The sequence below is a fragment of the Rana temporaria genome, chromosome 3 (assembly GCF_905171775.1).
Source record: "Rana temporaria chromosome 3, aRanTem1.1, whole genome shotgun sequence".
NCBI classification, from domain to species: domain Eukaryota; kingdom Metazoa; phylum Chordata; class Amphibia; order Anura; family Ranidae; genus Rana; species Rana temporaria.
In genome coordinates, this window is record NC_053491.1 from 453,854,597 (window position 1) to 453,871,365 (window position 16,769).

Below are 16,769 nucleotides of genomic sequence, written 5' to 3' on the forward strand. Positions count from 1 at the left end.
TCCCATACTACAGAAGCATGAACACAGCCTTATTCTATTTATTAATCAGTAAAATTATTCTGCTGTTAGACTAATGAAAATTGTGGCTGTCAGTGATTGGTGTCAGAATCTCACCACCCTGAGTTGACATTCAAGGCAGTGGGGGAGATCATGTAATCAGCACTCATCCTCCTCCATTCTTCATTTCTGTTTCTCCATAAGAAGGAACAGGTAAGGATTGACCTCACTGACAATACAATGTAATGATCTCACATAACACCCAATATTATGACATCATCACTCAGCTCAGGGAGACAATATTTACTGTTAGGCTTTATTATTTTTTATCCCTCTTTTTACACTTTTTTGAGTCTACTCCTTTTAATACAATTTAAACTGATCTAATATAAATGACCCAGGCAAAATAAAAAAATAAAAAAAATAACCCTTTTACCTGTCCGGTTCAATACTATGTGTTGACAGACATCGCATGAGGTTCGCACCACATTGCTGTGCACATCACATGCAAATCACATCGCATTCGCACAAAAATGGTGGGAATGCTGGAATCGGATTTTCAAACTCATGCGACTCAATTCCATCTGATTTCACAGCTCGCACTGCGTTCTGCAAACTGATTCAGAGATGCCATTAACTTTATATTAACACCCGCAGCAGTTTGCAAAGAACTGCCTGCAATTTGGGCACCCACACAGGAATTGCTGCAGATCCCATTCTACAGAAGCATGAACACAGCCTTATTCTATTTATTAATCCGTAGAATTATTCTGCTGTTAAACTAATGACAATTGTGGCTGTCAGTGATTGGTGTCAGAATCACACCACCCTGAGTTTTCATTCAAGGCAGTGGGGGAGATTGTGTAATCAGCACTCATCCTCCTCCATTCATCATTTCTGTTTCTCCATAAGGAGGAACAGGTAAGGATTGACCTCACTGACAATACAATGTAATGATCTCACATAACACCCAATATTATGACATCATCACTCAGCTCAGGGAGACATTATTTACTTATTTTGCTTCTCTGCCTTTTGGCTAAGATCAAGTGTAGTATCTGTTCTCAGTTGCCAGAGGACGTGCTGTATCTTATCCCAAGTGTGGGGAGGGCACAGACAAATCCAATGGCGTAATTGCACCTGGATGGAAGGTCTCGGCAGTGTCAGCGGGGCCAAGTCCGAGCCGACCAGAAGGGTGCTCCTGGTGAGGATAGGTGGCTGCACTTGGTCTGGTCTTTTTGCCGAGTTCTAGTCTGGCCTTCTGGCCGGCTGGTGTAAGTGCTATCCCTGTCAGCGTTTCGGTTGGAGGAGCTGGTAATGCCCTGGGAGGTGACGGGGCAGGACCATGCAAATCCGCCGGGTTGATGGGGGGTCTGGAAGGGCTAGTATTGGCGGAGCATGTGCATGGTGCATGTGCCCCTGGAGTGGCAGTCTAGGGGTATCTGAGAATCACTGTGAGTGATGGTCACATTGATTTAAAGATACCACGATCACTGCACCAGCAATATTTTATTTTATTTTATTTTAAAAAGCACCTGCCTCCTGGGCCGGGCATTTTGGCTAGGACCGGAGGAATTTTTTATTCCTGGCCGGAGGGCCTGGTCTTTGTATACCACAATGACCACTTCTTTCACTCTCCTCTCCACTATCCCTTTCCCCCACTTTATTTATTGCCTGTTTGTCAGATTTTTGTCTTTTTTTTTGTTTGTGCACGTTTTGTTCACTGTGTGACTATTAGGGTGCCGGTCCTCGGGCCAGCCCTGAACGTCTTGGGAGTGGGTGGACATGGCCTTCTGGCTTAGTTCACTTGCTCTCATGGGGTCTCCCTTAAGGGGATCCCCACCTAGTACTGGGAGAGTTCTGTTTCGGCAGTCCCTCCAAGGAAGTTGGGTCTGTGTCGGCTTTGGTTGCTCGGGGGATCAGGGTTTTTGGGTCCCTTCTTCACAGGAGGATCACTTGAAGTTGCACGTTTTTGTGAACACTCTTTATGTGTGTGCACATTTTTTCTGCACCGGGTGGAGTTTTTTGGGTGTGTTCACACGCCATAGGCTTTTCAGAAAAAAAAGGAGACAATATTTACTGTTAGGCTTTATTATTTATTTTATTTTCCAAAATTAAAAATTCCCCTTTTTTACACTTTTTTGAGTCTATTCATTTTTTTTCCAATATTCTTTTATTGAAATGTTGGCTTTTAACATACAAAGAGTAAAACAATGCATATGAAATTGAAGCAGGTGGGGCCCGCTTCCTTTGAAACGTGAATACATGAGAATATATATGTACATAGAAGAAGAGCAGGAACAGGTTGTATTATACTTTTCAACAAAAAGGAATGTAGGGTTAGAAATGCCATTAACCATTCTCTTAGGGGGGTACCCTGAGGGGGGAACAGAGACTGAGGAGAGAGGGAGGATATAGGGATGGAAAGGGTAGACCAGCTATTTTGTGTCAAGGGTATAGCTGATCAATATGATTTTGTTAGTAGATAACTATAAAACCCAGATGGCTCTATACGGTCTAAAGGTAAAATATAATAGATGTTGTGGGGAAGTGCGACAGAAAATTAAGGGTTGACTAGGCAGCAGGCTAGGTACTAAGTTGTGCTCTGGGGTCTGATAACCAGAACTGCCATTGTCGAAGGAATTTTCCAATATTCATATGTATTTTGGCAAAGAGGTATTCCATATGAGCCTGTTCATACTGTCAGTCCTGTAATGTGGGGGTGTGAGCGTATGGCTTGGGTTCGATGACCAGTGCAAAGATTAGGGGTGATAAGGGGCACCCCTGACGGGTTCCATTAGTTATGGGGAAGGGGGTGGATAGCATGCCCGATGTCCAAACTTTAGCGCTGGGGGTTGAATATTTTGTGAGGTGGCCGCTGAGATATTATTATACAATGAGATTTTGGTAAAGGGCTCTGGGAGGAAGCGCATTTTTCTTGCTACACGCATAATATTTTCTTTGGTGCGAGAAAAATGCACTCGGGCCAGAATGTCTCTAGGAGTGTGGGTTCTGTGAGCCTGGTCAATGAGCATGTCATTAGCCGTGAGAGAAGGAATCAATTTGCGGAAGATTTGATGTAGATAAGAGACCATTTCAGAGGGGGGAAGGGATTCAGGTACCCCCCTAATTTTAATATTGTTCCGCCTAGAGCGGTCCTCGAGGTCTGCGATTTTTTAGGGGCATCATGCGAATGGTTGCGGCTTGCTCATCCTGGATATCCACTATGTTATTATGGGCTTTAATGGCAGTGTAAAGGCGCTGTTCAATGTGATCCGTGCGTTCCTCCAGGTTAGCAATCTGGTCATTTAAGTGGTTAATGGAAACTGTCAGATGACGTTGAAAATCGGGCTGCAGAGAAAGTAGCATGGTTTGGATAGCATGCTCTGAGGCTGGATTATCAGTGGAGGGATAAGCAGCAAGGGAATGAGAAGACTGGAGCTCTGGTGTGGAACTAGAGGTCCCAGCACTGCTGTGCTTTTTCACAGTGCAGCCCTCCACCCCTGCCAGCTAGAGACCCCTGCAAGGTTTTCTTAGGGAGAACTGCCGCTCCAGTTAGCAGCCTCCGCCAATACTAGCCCCTCCAGACCCTCCGTCAACCCGGCGGATTTGCACTGTCCTACCCTGACCCATCACAGGGCAGTACCAGCTCCTCCTACCGGATCGCCAACAGGGATAGCACTTACACCGGCCAGCCAGAAGGCCGGACTAGAACTCGGCAAAAAGACCAGACCAAGCGCAGCCACCCATCCTCACCAGGAGCACCCTTCCAGATATCTCAGACACAACCATAGGCCGGCCCCCAGTATCTGTCGGGCAGCACGGCGCAGTCCCTACTGAAACCATCCTTCCAGGTGCAATGACGTCATTGGATTGCATCCACCCTCCCCATGTAGGAGGTGCTTCAGCGCTCCTCTGACAACTGATAAGAACAGATACCACACTTGATCTTAGCCAAAAGGCCGAGATTGCTGAAGTTCCCATATTACAGAAGCATGAACACAGCCTTATTCTATTTATTGACCAGTAAAAATGTTCTGCTGTTAAACTAACGAAAATTGTGATTGTCAGTGATTGGTGTCAGAATCACACCACCCTGAGTTGTCATTCAAGGCAGTGGGGGAGATTGTGTAATCAGCACTCATTCTCCTCCATTCATCATTTCTGTTTCTCCATAAGGAGGAACAGGTAAGGATTGACCTCACTGACAATACAACATAAAGATCTCACATAACACCCAATATTATGACATCATCACTCAGCTCAGGGAGACAATATTTACTTATTTCGCTTCTCGGCCTTTTGGCTAAGATCAAGTGTAGTATCTGTTCTTATCAGTTGCCAGAGGAGGCGCTGTATCTTATCCCAAGTGTGGGGAGGGCACAGACAAATCCAATGGCGTAATTGCACCTGGATGGACGGTCTTGGCAGTGTCAGCGGGGCCGAGTCCGAGCCGACCAGAAGGGTGCTCCTGGTGAGAATGGGTGGCTGCGCTTGGTCTGGTCGTTTTGATGAGATCTAGTCTGGCCTTCTGGTCGGCTGGTGTAAGTGCCATCTCTGTCAGCGTTCCGGTTGGAGGAGCTGGTAATGCCCTGAGATGTGACGGGGCAGGACCATGCAAATCCGCCGGGTTGATGGGGGGTCTGGAAGGGCTAGTATTGGCGGAGGCTGCTTACTGGAGCGGCAGTTCTCCCTAAAAAAACCTTGAAGGGCTTTCTAGCTGGTAGGGGTGGAGGGCTGCACTGGCCGGTTGGGGGGTTAGATTTGGAACTAAAAGCCTATGGTGCATGTGCCCCTGGAGTGGCAGTCTAGGGGTATCTGAGAATCACTGTGAGTGGGGGTCACATTGATTTAACCACTTCCCGACGGCCGTACCACTATATACGGCTGCAGGGTGGTTCTACTTCTCTGGGGCACCGTGGTTTTACGGTCGCCCCTTTCCGCATTCCCCGCGCAAGCTCGCGAGCGCGCAGCAGGGAACTTCTGTGCTGGCCGTGTCCCTTGGACACAGCCAATCATAGATCGCCGTGAACGGCCAGTCGGAGTGGCTGTTTGCTAGGCGATCTGTGCGGCCAATGAGAGATGATCTCATACACAGAGTGGGGGGGTGGGGGCCGGAGAGAAAGACATACAGATGTAATGAGAACCATACAAAGAGCGGGGGGAGAGGTAAAGAGACATGCAGATACAGTATGGTTCTCATTACATCTGTATGTTTTTTTCTCTCCCGCCCCCCGCTCTGTGTATGGTTCTCGTTACATCTGTATGTCTCAGTATGACAAATTGTGATGGTTCAGTGAAGGGTAGTGTCGTAAATCCCCTGGAACGCATTGCATTTGCCGTTGGAACGCATTGCGCATGCGCAGTTGGCCGCCACGTGACTTCCGCAGCATTCTGCGATAGGGAGCAGAATATGATACTGCACCGGCTCTCACAGACAGCGTGCTGTCAGGGAGGGAGGAGACTGATCTGTGTCTCTTGTACATAGAGACACAGATCGGTCACCTCCCCCAGCCACCCCCCTTCCCCCACACAGTTAGAACACTATATACATTTAACCCCTGTCTCACCCCCTAGTGTTAACCCTTTCCCTGCCAGTCACATTTATACAGTAATTAGTGCATATTTATAGCACAGATCGCAGTATAAATGTGAATGGTGCCAAAAATGTGTCAAAAGTGTCCGATGTGTCCGCCAAAATGTCGCAGTCGCAATAAAAATCGCAGATCGCCGCCATTACTAGTAATAAAAAATAATAAAAAATAATAATTCTGTCCCTTATTTTGAAGGCGCTATAACTTTTCGCTTATTGAGCTATTTATTATAGCAACAAGTAAAAAATATTTTTTTTTCAAAATTGGCGCTCTATTTTTGTTTATAGCGCAAAAAATAAAAACCGCAGAGGTGATCAAATACCACCAAAAGAAAGCTCTATTTGTGGGGGAAAAAGGACGCCAATTTTGTTTGGGAGCCACGTCGCACGACCACGCAATTGTCAGTTAAAGCGACGCAGTGCCGAATCGCAAAAAGTCCTCTGGGCAGGAAGGGGGTTTAAGTGCCCAGTAAGGAAGTGGTTAAGATACCACGGTCACTGCACCAGCAACATGCTTTTTTTTTTTTAAAAGCACCTGCCTCCTGGGCCGGACATTCTGGCTAGGACCGGAGGAATTTTTTATTCCTGGCCGGAGGGCCTGGTCATTGTATACCACAATGACCACTTCTTTCACTCTCCTCTCCACTATCCCTTTCCCCCACTTTATTTTATTTATTGCCTATGTTTGTCACATTTTTGTCTTTTTTTTTGTTTGTGCACGTTTTGTTCACTGTGTGACTATTAGGGTGCCCGTCCTCGGGCCAGCCCTGAACGTCTTGGGAGTGGGTGGACATGGCCTTCTGGCTTAGTTCACCTGCTCTCATGGGGTCTCCCTTCAGGGGAGCCCCGCCTAGTACTGGGAGAGTTCTGTTTCGGCAGTCCCTCCAAGGAAGTTGGGTCCGTGTCGGCTTCGGTTGCTCGGGGGATCAGGGTTTTTGGGTCCCTTCTTCACAGGAGGACCACTTGAAGTTGCACGTTTTTGTGAACACTCTTTATGTGTGTGCACATTTTTTCTGCACCAGGTGGAGTTTTTTGGGTGTGTTCACACGCCATAGGCTTTTCAAAAAAAAAAAAGGAGACAATATTTTCTGTTAGGCTTTATTATTTATTTTATTTTCCAAAATTAAAAATTCCCCTTTTTTACACTTTTTTGAGTCTATTCATTTTTTTTCCAATATTCTTTTATTGAAATGTTGGCTTTTAACATACAAAGAGTAAAACAATGCATATGAAATTGAAGTAGGTGAGGCCCGCTTCCTTTGAAACGTGAATACATGAGAATATATATGTACATAGAAGAAGAGCAGGAACAGGTTGTATTGTACTTTTCAACAAAAAGGAATGTAGGGTTAGAAATGCCATTAACCATTCTCTTAGGGGGGTACCCTGAGTGGGGAACAGAGACTGAGGAGAGAGGGAGGATATAGGAATGGAAAGGGTAGACCAGCTATTTTGTGTCAAGGGTATAGCTGATCAATATGATTTTGTTAGTAGATAACCATAAAACCCAGATGGCTCTATACGGTCTAAAGGTAAAATATAATAGATGTTGTGGGGAAGTGCGACAGCTAATTAAGGGTTGACTAGGCAGCAGGCTAGCTACTAAGTTGTGATCTGGGGTCTGATATTCAGAACTGCCATTGTTGATGGAATTTTTCAATATTCATATGTATTTTGGCAAAGAGGTATTCCATATGAGCATGATCATACTTTCAGTCCTGTAATGTGGGGGTGTGAGCATATGACTTGGGTTCGATGACCAGTGCAATGATTAGGGGTGATAAGGGGCACCCCTGACGGGTTCCATTAGTTATGGGAAAGGAGGTAGATAGCATGCCCGATGTCCAAACTTTAGCGCTGGGTGTTGAATATTTTGTGAGGTGGCCGCTGAGATATCATTATACAATGAGATTTTGGTAAAGGGCTCTGGGAGGAAGCGCATGTTTCTTGCTACACGCATAATATTTTCTTTGGTGTGAGAAAAATGCACTCGGGCCAGAATGTCTCTAGGAGTGTGGGTTCTGTGAGCCCGGTCAATGAGCATATGATTAGCCGTGAGAGAAGGAATCAATTTGCGGAAGATTTGATATAGATAAGAGACCATTTCAGAGGGGGGAAGGGATTCAGGTACCCCCCTAATTTTAATATTGTTCCGCCTAGAGCGGTCCTCGAGGTCTGCGATTTTCAGGCGCATCATGCGAATGGTTGCAGCTTGCTCATCCTGGATATCCACTATGTTATTATGGGCTTCTATGGCAGTGTAAAGGGGCTGTTCAATTTAATCCGTGCGTTCCTACAGGTTAGCAATCTGATCATTTAAGTGGTTAATGGAAACTGTCAGATGACGTTGAAAATCGGGCTGCAGAGAAAGTAGCATGGCATGGATAGCATGCTCTGAGGCTGGATTATCAGTGGAGGGATAAGCAGCAAGGGAATAAGAAGACTGGAGCTCTGGTGTGGAACTAGAGGTCCCAGCACTGCTGTGGTTTTTCACAGTGCAGCCCTCCACTCCTACCAGCTAGAGAGCCCTTCAAGGTTTTCTTAGAGGGAGAACTGCCACTCCAGTTAGCAGTCTCCGCCAATACTAGCCCCTCCAGACCCTCCGTCAACCCGGCGGATTTGCACTGTCCTACCCTGACCCATCACAGGGCAGTACCAGCTCCACCTACTGGATCGCCAACAGGGATAGCACTTACACCGGCCAGCCAGAAGGCCGGACTAGAACTCGGCAAAAAGACCAGACCAAGCGCAGCCACCCATCCTCACCAGGAGCACCCTTCCAGATGGCTCAGACACAACCATAGGCCGGCCCCCAGTATCTGTCGGGCAGCACGGCGTAGTCCCTGCTGAAACCATCCTTCCAGGTGCAATGACGTCATTGGATTGCATCCACCCTCCCCATGTAGGTGCTTCAGCGCTCCTCTGACAACTGATAAGAACAGATACTACACTTGATCTTAGCCAAAAGGCCGAGATTGCTGCAGTTCCCATACTACAGAAACATGAACACAGCCTTATTCTACCTATTAACCAGTAACAATGTTCTGCTGTTAAACTAATGAAAATTGTGGCTGTCAGAATCACACCACCCTGAGTTGTCATTCTTTTTTTGTTTACAAAAGTTTATTGAAAATTTTCAATGAAAAAAATAATAGTAGTAATACATGGTCAATCATACAAGTTGACAAAGATAGATGTCAGTACAAAGTTGTTGAATAGGATGTAAGAACATATGTGGGGTACATTGCATATTATAACATCAAAAAGAGATATTGGTAGAATCAGTTGTCTAGTAGAAGTTGAATAAAGAAAGCACACCGAAAGGCAAATAGGGTGGGGCTAATAATGTGGTGGGATATTCCAACATGACCATTTAGTGTTATAGATCTGAATGCTATCATTAAGTGTGTGATAAACTTTTTCGGAGAGTTTGATGGTTTCCATTCTTTCAAGTACCTGTGTCCAGGAGACACTACATGATCTCCAATTGAGTGCAATCATCCACTGAATGGAGCTGCATAATGAGTGGAATAGTCTAGTAGAGTGGGTGGGGATCTCTGGGATCTTGGCATATAATATACATATTTGAGGGGTGGGGGTGACTGTATGGCCCGAGGAGTCTTTGAATCTGGCAGCCGCCAGATTCCAGATATGACTTAAGGAGGGGCAGCTCCAGAAGGTGTGTAGTAGCGTGCCCGGTTCTGTGCAACCTCTAAAGCAGTTCGGGGAAACTGAGGGATAAAATGTATGTAGCTTTGTGGGGGTGAGATACCATCTGGTAAAGAGTTTCATTGGTGTTTCTCTGAAGGATATGGCCTTGTTACATTTTCTTAGATTTTCTGCCATGACGTACCATGTATCAGGGGTGAAGGTAATATTCAGATCACTCTCCCAATGAAGCATTTGATTGGATTTGTCTTGTAGGTTAAGGTTATTGAGGTAGCAATATATGCGGGAAATCATCCCTTTATCCCTGGATGATGAGATGCATATTCTTTCAAATGTTGTGTTCGTGGAGGGAATGGTGAGAGAGAAGTATTGGGCATAGAAAGATTTGATTAATTCATAGTTTTCTAGTTCTCTGGAGGGGAGGCCATTTTCTCTCTGAATCAGTGTAAAGGGTTTAAATACCCACTTGGTTAGAAGTGAGGATAGTGTGGTGAGATTGTTATCGATCCATGCAGAGAACCTCTGTCTGTTGTCAAAGGCAAGCCTAAGCCTAGGATCTCCTAAGAAGGAGGTTAGGGGAGAGATGGGTGAGGAGAGAAGATAAATATCTTTGATTTTCAGCCATAGTTGGATTAATTGTGCAACTATTCGGTTAAGTTTTGAAAGTTTCATGTATGTAATGTTGTTGGACCAAATAGTACCCTGAAGATGGAAAGGGAGGATCGAGCTAGCTTCGAATCTTTTCCACGGTAAATCATGTGAGGGGGGGAACCATTGGGAAATCTGAGATAATTTAGTGGCTAAATAGTAGTGCCAAAGATTTGGGAGTCCCAGACCACCCATAGACTGGGGGCGGTGTAAAAGTGCATAGCCATACCTAGGCTTTTTATCCGCCCATAGACTGAGTTGTCATTCAAGGCAGCAGGGGAGATTGTGTAATCAGCACTCATCCTCCTCCATTCATCATTTCTGTTTCTCCATAAGGAGGAACAGGTAAGGATTGACCTCACTGACAATACAATGTAATGATCTCACATAACACCCAATATTATGACATCATCACTCAGCTCAGGGAGACATTATTACTGTTAGGCTTTATTATTTATTTTATTTTCCTAAATTAAAATGTCCCCCTTTTTACACTTTTACACTTTTTTGAGTCTGTTTCCTTTTAATACAATTCAAACTGATCTAATATAAATGACCCAGGCAAAAAAAAAATAAAAAAAATAACCCTTTTACCTGGCAGGTTCAACACTTTATGTGTTGCCAGACATCGCATTTGGGTCGCACCACATTGCTGTGCACATCACATGCAATGCAAATTCAGCCATACAGTTGGAAAGGGCTGAAATCGCATCGCATTCGCACAAAAATGGTGGGAATGCTGAAATCGGATTTTCACACTCATGCGACTCAATTGCATCCGATTTCACAGCTCGCACTGCGTTCTGCAAACCGATTTTGAGGCGTTATTAACTTTATGTTAACACCCGAAGCAGTCGGCAAAGAACTGCCTGCAATTTGGGCACCCACACAGAGATTGCTGCAGTTCCCATACTACACAAGCATGGACTCAGCCTTATGCTATTTATTGATCTGTAAAATTATACTGCTGTTAAACTAATGAAAATTGTGGTTGTCAGTGATTGGTGTCAGAATCTCACCACCCTGAGTTGTCATTCAAGGCAGTGGGGGAGATTGTGTAATCAGAACTCATCCTCCTCCATTCATCATTTCTGTTTCTCCATAAGGAGGAACAGGTAAGGATTGACCTCACTGACAATACAATGTAACGCTCGCACGTAACACCCAATATTATGACATCATCACTCAGCTCAGGGAGACATTATTTACTTTTAGGCTTTATTATTAATTTTATTTTCTAAAATTAAAAATGTACCCTTTTTTGAGTCTATTCCTTTTAATACAATTCAAACTGATCTAATATAAATGACCCAGGATTCCTTTGTGATATCTGCATGCAGGAAGTGACACGCCAGAGGATGCAGAGAAATTGTTATGTAGCGGACGGCTCCTGTCGGGCAGGCGCTGCTTTAAATTTATAGGGGGTCTGAGTGTTAGTTGACTCAGGCATGTGTAATTTTCACTAAATTTAGCCTCTGTTTCAGTCATGGCTGTGCTGGGAGTAACCACCAATATTCGCCTGGGGGTGTTGTTATCACTCCAGGCCAAGGGTGGCAGCAGCAGAGTCAGGGTGTATTGGGTGTCCCCCTCGGCAGCCAATCAGTGGGGGTGAACGTCCCACTGTGCATGCTGGGGAGGGGTGCTTAAAAACAGACACCACTGGACCGGGGTTGTCGGTCTGTCATCCCAGACCGATGACCTGGCCGGGGGTGCGTGCTCTGGGGTCTGATAACCAGAACTGCTATTGGTGGAATTTTTCAATATTCATATGTATTTTGGCAAAGAGGTATTCCATATGAGCATGATCATTGATTGTGTCAATGGCCATACCAAGGGTGGGAGAAGAGGTCTGTTTCCAGAGTCGGGCCATGCCGAGAGTCCTAAACCGAAGAGAGCCATCTGCGGGACCAGTGCATTAGTCCCAGCACTGCTGTGCTTTTTCACAGGGGGCTGTTTGGTAGGAGAGAGATCCAGAGAGTCTGCTGTCTGCTTACCTCTGTCCCCTGGGGAGGGTGTTGTAGCTGGTTGTGTTTCCTCCAGTTCCTCCATCTCGCATGAGGGAAGCTCAGCTGAGGGAGAAGCAGTCTGGCTTTGCTGCGGCGCCAGGTCTCCACATTCCCGGTCGGCGCCATCTTTGTCTGCAGCTTGTATGGGCTGCATATAGAATCCAGCCGGCGGGTTCCCTTGGCATGGGATTTCCTGTTGGGCATAATACGGAGGGTGTCCTGGGCTTTGTCCTCTGGTCTGGAGGTCTGTTTCTGGGAAGGCTGAAGTGGATGTATGGAGAGGTGGAAGCACAAAGCCTGTGATTCAAGCAGCCATCTTTACTCGCGGCCAGGTCACGCCCCCATTCTGCTATTAACCCAATGAAAAGCATGGTTGTCAGTGACTGGTGTCAGAATCTCACCACCCTGAGTTGTCATTCAAGGCAGTGGGGGAGATTGTGTAATCAGCACTCATCCTCCTCCTTTCATCATTTCTGCTTCTCCATAAGGAGGAACAGGTAAGGATTGACCTCACTGACAATACATCGTAACGATCTCACATAACACCCAATATTATGACATCATCACTCAGCTCAGGGAGACATTATTACTGTTAGGCTTTATTATTTATTTTATTTTCCAAAATTAAAAATTCCCCCTTTTTACACTTTTTTGAGTCTATTCCTTTTAATACAATTCAAACTGATCTAATATAAATAACCCAGGCAAAAAAAAATTAAAAACATAACCCTTTTACCTGGCCGGTTCAACACTTATGTGTTGCCAGATATCGCATGTAATTCGCACCACATTGCTGTGCACATCACATGCGATGCAAATACAGCTATACAGAAAGGGCTGAAATCGCATCGCATTCGCACAAAAATGGTGGGAATGCTGAAATCGGATTTTCACACTCATGCGACTCAATTGCATCCGATTTCACAACTCACACTGCGTTCTGTAAACCGATTTTGAGGTGTCATTAACTTTATGTTAACACCCGAAGCAGTTGGCAAAGAACTACCTGCAATTTGGGCACCTACACAGGAATTGCTGCAGTTCTCATACTACAGAAGCATGAACACAGCCTTATTCTATTTATTAATCAGTGGAATTATTCTGCTATTAAACTAATGAAAATTGTGGTTGTCAGTGATTGGTGTCAGAATTGCACCACCCTGAGTTGTCATTCAAGGCAGTGGGGGAGATTGTGTAATCAGCACTCATCCTCCTCCATTCATCATTTCTGTTTCTCCATAAGGAGGAACAGGTAAGGATTGACCTCACTGACAATACAATGTAATGCTCGCACGTAACACCCAATATTATGACATCATCACTCAGCTCAGGGAGACATTATTACTGTTAGGCTTTATTATTTATTTTATTTTCCAAAATTAAAAATTCCCCCTTTTTACACTTTTACACTTTTTTGAGTATATTCCTATTAATACAATTCAAATTGATCTAATATAAATGACCCAGGCAAATTTTTTTTTAAAAAATAACTCTTTTACCTGGCCGGTTCAACACTTATGTGTTGCCCGATATCGCATGTGGTTCGAACCACATTGCTGTGCACATCACATGCGATGCAAATTCAGCTATACAGACAGGGCTGAAATCGCATTGCATTCGCACAAAAATGGTGGGAATGCTGAAATCGGATTTTCACACTCATGCGACTAAATTGCATCCGATTTCACAGCTCGCACTGCGTTCTGCAAACTGATTTTGGAGGTGTCATTAACTTTATGTTAACACCCGAAGCAGTTGGCAAAAAACTACCTGCAATTTGGGTACCCACACAGAGATTGCTGCAGTTCCCATACTACACAATCATGAACACAGCCTTATTCTATTTATTAACCAGTTAAATTATTCTGCTGTTAAACTAATGAAAATTGTGGCTGTCAGTGATTGGTGTCAGAATCTCAGCACCCTGAGTTGTCATTCAAGGCAGTGGGGGAGATTGTGTAATCAGCACTCATCCTCCTCCATTCATCATTTCTGTTTCTCCATAAGGAGGAACAGGTAAGGATTGACCTCACTGACAATACAATGTAATGATCACACATAACACCCAATATTATGACATCATCTCTCAGCTCAGGGAGACATTATTTACTTTTAGGCTTTATTCTTTATTTTATTTACCAAAATTAAAAATTCACCCTTTTTACATTTTTTTGAGTCTATTCACTTTTTTCCCCAATATTCTTTTATTGAAATTTGGCTTTTAACATACAAAGAGTAAAACAATGCATATGAAATTGAAGCAGGTGGGGGCCGCTTCCTTTGAAACGTGAATACATGAGAATATATATGTACATAGAAGAAGAGCAGGAACAGGTTGTATTGTACTTTTCAACAAAAAGGAATGTTGGGTTAGAAATGCCATTAACCATTCTCTTAGGGGGGTACCCTGAGGGGGGAACAGAGACTGAGGAGAGAGGGAGTATATAGGGATGGAAAGGGTAGACCAGCTATTTTGTGTCAAGGGTATAGCTGATCAATATGATTTTGTTAGTAGAAAGCCATAAAAACCGGATGGCTCTATACGGTCTAAAGGTAAAATATAATAGATGTTGTGGGGAAGTGCGACAGCTAATTAAGGGTTGACTAGGCAGCAGGCTAGGTACGTAGTTGTGCTCTGGGGTCTGATTACCAGAACTGCCATTGTTGGTGGAATTTTTCAATATTCATATGTATTTTGGCAAAGAGGTATTCCATATGAGCATGATCATTGATTACCGTATGTCAATGGCCATACCAAGGGTGGGAGAAGTGGTCTGTTTCCAGAGTCGGGCCATGCCGAGAGTCCTAAACCGAAGAGAGCCATCTGCGGGACCAGTGCATTAGGAGTTTGGGTAACATCATGAATGAGAGTGGAAATGCTCCTCCAATATGGAGCAATGAAGGGGCATTCCCACCTTATATGGAGAATATCACCATCAATATGGCAGTTTCTCCAGCATTTCTGTGATTGAATCGGGAAGATGCCAGCCAGTCTCATGGGTGTGTAGTACCAGCGGTACAAGAGTTTCATCATTGTTTCCCAGTGAGAAATGTTCCTGGAAAAGCTAGTGGTGCACGAATTGCCTAGTGCCAGAGGGAGGTAGGTATTGAAATTTGTATTTTTTTTTTTAAAGCTTTATTTAAAACTCCACATATATACATAGTCACATTACATTACATTTCAAGAAAAAAAATATTTACAAAGTTTTGTACAATGCCATTTTACATACTTTACCATATCGTTTTGAAATTTGTAGGGTGGTTTCCCAGTAAGTCATGGCTGAGGACTTTTCATTTTTCAAGGGGCCTGAAAGCAGATCATAAAAGTGGAAAATACCTCGGATCTTGGGGAGAGTTAGGTGAAAGAAAGTGATGACGTCCTTAGTTTGTGATAGAGGTGTAAAGCAGATGTTTGAGAGGATATGTCGTATTCTGAGGTACAAATAGAAGTCCTTGTTAGGGATACCATAGTGGTGAGAGAGGTACTGGAAAGATTGGAGTTGTTGGCCCTGAAAAAGATCTCCAATGTTGTGGAGGCGAGCTGTAGTCCATTGCTGTAGAGGGAGGTCAGGAGAGAGAGGAGTTGAAGGGCTGTAAGCAGAATGTGAGCCAATACTTGAGGTGAAGGCCACTAGAGAGTTGTTGTACGGCTTTCCATGTCGAAACTGTAGCATTTATGGTGGGAAGGAAAGAATGGGCTGGATGGAATCCTAGCCACACAGCTGTTAATATCAACGAGCGATGGTGGAGAAACGCTGAAGTTTCTACTTGAAGCCAGGAAGCTCCGGATTCTCCAGACCACCATTTTTTTGCTTGGTCTAGGATGGTTGCCTTGTATTAGAGCTTAAGGTTGGGGGCTCCAAGCCCTGCCAATTTTAGTGGTATGGTGAGGAGGGCATTTTTGATGCAGGGTTTCCGTGCAGCCCATATAAAGTGGTTGAGGAGTTTTTGAAGCTTAGTTAGGTCCGATTGCAAGATGCGTAGCGGGAGAGTCCTAAAGAAGTACAATATATGTCGTAGAAAAGACATCTTGGACAGGGCTATGCGGCCCGCCCAAGAGGTTTTCACCATAGACAGTGATTTAGATACATTTTGTAGCTTCTGACATAGCAACAAAAAGTTAGTACAAAAGAGCATTGTAGAAGGAGAGGTTAACTGAATGCCCAGGTAAGTCAATGATGAATTGGGAGCCCAGGAAAAAGGGGAGATTTTAGAGATCTCTGTCTTTAGGCATGGGCGGATGGAGACTCCTAACATTGCAGATTTCGAGTGGTTCCATTTATACATAGAGATGAGACTGAAACTTTCGAGCAATTCACATATTGGGGGTATTGATTTGAGGGGCTCTGTGAGCCAAATGATGATGTCGTCAGCGTATAGGCCAATCTTGTGGGATACTTGTCCTACTGTCAGTCCTGTAATGTGGGGGTGTGAGCGTATGGCTTGGGTTCGATGACCAGTGCAAAGATTGGGGGTGATAAGGGGCACCCCTGACGGGTTCCATTGTTATGGGGAAGGGGGTGGATAGCATGCCCTATTTCCAAACTTTAGCGCTGGGGGTTGAATATTTTGTGAGGTGGCCGCTGAGATATTATTGTACAATGAGAAAAGGCTCCGGGAGGAAGCGCATGTTTCTTGCTACACGCATAACATTTTCTTTGGTGCGAGAAAAATCCACTCGGGCCAGAATGTCTCTTGGAGTGTGGATTCTGTGAGCCTGGTCAATGAGCAGGGCTGCTGTTAGAAATCACGGGGCCCTATACAGCCTGCATGGCAGGGCCCCCCTCAATAAATCAAGACCATATTTTCACAAAAAATACACTAAAATCATTATTAGTGGACACAAACGTAACAGA

The 16,769-nt window shown here is 44.6% G+C and overlaps 7 non-coding genes and 5 pseudogenes across 7 annotated transcripts; 2 read left to right on the forward strand and 10 right to left on the reverse strand.

Moving 5' to 3' along the window:
• Positions 1 to 101: 101 nt before the first annotated feature.
• Positions 102 to 233, reverse strand: LOC120934176. Its single transcript, XR_005748324.1, has one exon. It is a non-coding gene; the product is annotated as a U8 small nucleolar RNA (small nucleolar RNA).
• A 576-nt stretch (positions 234 to 809) lies between these two features.
• LOC120934168 lies at positions 810 to 941 on the reverse strand. The gene has a single exon (XR_005748317.1). It is a non-coding gene; the product is annotated as a U8 small nucleolar RNA (small nucleolar RNA).
• Positions 942 to 1,016: 75 nt separating this feature from the next.
• On the forward strand, positions 1,017 to 1,124 carry LOC120933964 (annotated as a pseudogene).
• A 2,740-nt stretch (positions 1,125 to 3,864) lies between these two features.
• LOC120933975 lies at positions 3,865 to 3,972 on the reverse strand (annotated as a pseudogene).
• Positions 3,973 to 4,076: 104 nt separating this feature from the next.
• On the reverse strand, positions 4,077 to 4,208 carry LOC120934156. The gene has a single exon (XR_005748306.1). It is a non-coding gene; the product is annotated as a U8 small nucleolar RNA (small nucleolar RNA).
• A 75-nt stretch (positions 4,209 to 4,283) lies between these two features.
• LOC120933946 lies at positions 4,284 to 4,394 on the forward strand (annotated as a pseudogene).
• A 4,073-nt stretch (positions 4,395 to 8,467) lies between these two features.
• LOC120933966 lies at positions 8,468 to 8,572 on the reverse strand (annotated as a pseudogene).
• A 1,595-nt stretch (positions 8,573 to 10,167) lies between these two features.
• On the reverse strand, positions 10,168 to 10,275 carry LOC120934177 (annotated as a pseudogene).
• Positions 10,276 to 10,913: 638 nt separating this feature from the next.
• LOC120934159 lies at positions 10,914 to 11,045 on the reverse strand. Its single transcript, XR_005748308.1, has one exon. It is a non-coding gene; the product is annotated as a U8 small nucleolar RNA (small nucleolar RNA).
• A 1,256-nt stretch (positions 11,046 to 12,301) lies between these two features.
• Positions 12,302 to 12,433, reverse strand: LOC120934169. Its single transcript, XR_005748318.1, has one exon. It is a non-coding gene; the product is annotated as a U8 small nucleolar RNA (small nucleolar RNA).
• A 623-nt stretch (positions 12,434 to 13,056) lies between these two features.
• LOC120934153 lies at positions 13,057 to 13,188 on the reverse strand. The gene has a single exon (XR_005748303.1). It is a non-coding gene; the product is annotated as a U8 small nucleolar RNA (small nucleolar RNA).
• Positions 13,189 to 13,820: 632 nt separating this feature from the next.
• Positions 13,821 to 13,952, reverse strand: LOC120934172. The gene has a single exon (XR_005748321.1). It is a non-coding gene; the product is annotated as a U8 small nucleolar RNA (small nucleolar RNA).
• Positions 13,953 to 16,769: the final 2,817 nt, after the last annotated feature.